The sequence below is a fragment of the Cyprinodon variegatus genome, unplaced genomic scaffold (assembly GCF_000732505.1).
Source record: "Cyprinodon variegatus isolate N-32 unplaced genomic scaffold, C_variegatus-1.0 Scaffold1107, whole genome shotgun sequence".
Taxonomy (NCBI): domain Eukaryota; kingdom Metazoa; phylum Chordata; class Actinopteri; order Cyprinodontiformes; family Cyprinodontidae; genus Cyprinodon; species Cyprinodon variegatus.
In genome coordinates this window covers 38,175-39,091 of record NW_015151560.1, presented here as the reverse complement: position 1 = coordinate 39,091, position 917 = coordinate 38,175, and positions in this window count along the sequence as shown.

Below are 917 nucleotides of genomic sequence, written 5' to 3'. Positions count from 1 at the left end.
GCAGTCTACACACTGACCAACTTCATCTATCTCCACTCCACCACCAGTTTCAGGCCTGGGGTTGGAAACAGCCCTATTCTTTGCTCCTGTTCATGCATATCGATCAAAATTAAGTGCTAAGTTTCCTGCAGAGGTCTTAGCGCCAAAGACAAAGTAATTGTATCAATGCATTTTTCCAAATTTTCTTTTCTCTTTGTGTGAGTTTTTTTCAGATTGAAATAAAAGTGATCTTAAATAAAATTATACTTTTTTAAAGAAATATAAAAACATTAATGATTTAGATTTAGAAAATATAGAAGAGTTAACAAAAACAACTATATAAATAATTTTATTAAAATCAACTACAGTAAATTCAAATCTAATCTAAGATTTTTAAAACCCTGTTTAAAAGTGACTCCGGTGTTCTTCTGAATCTAATCTAGAATCCAATCTAGAATAGGCAAAGTCATGCACATGTATCAAGTTTCAATAATCAGGACCTGAACCAATAAGAAAAAAATGATAATATGCTGCAAATATCACAACAACAAACCTATAGGGATGGATTTGGGTTTTTTCTCATTATCGTTGTAAAAAAACAAAAAACAAAAAAAAAAAAAAAACAATGTTACTCGTTTTTTTTTGCAAAATAAAATAAGATGTGCTGCCCAGTTTTGGGGTGATGTTAAAGAATAGTGCAAATATCTGCTAAATGCATGAACATAAGTCAAGCTTTAATTTTTTTTTTCCAAAGCTCTAACCACTAGGGGAAGTGCTGTGTTAACCGCCATGAATGATAAATAAGAAAGTCTCAGATAAAAAAAAAAAATAAAATGTTCCAACATTTATTTTGAAATAGTTACTTTGCATAAAAAAGTTGTTTGTAATCAAATTGACTATATTATAAGTACAACACAACATGTTGAAAAAACAATTCA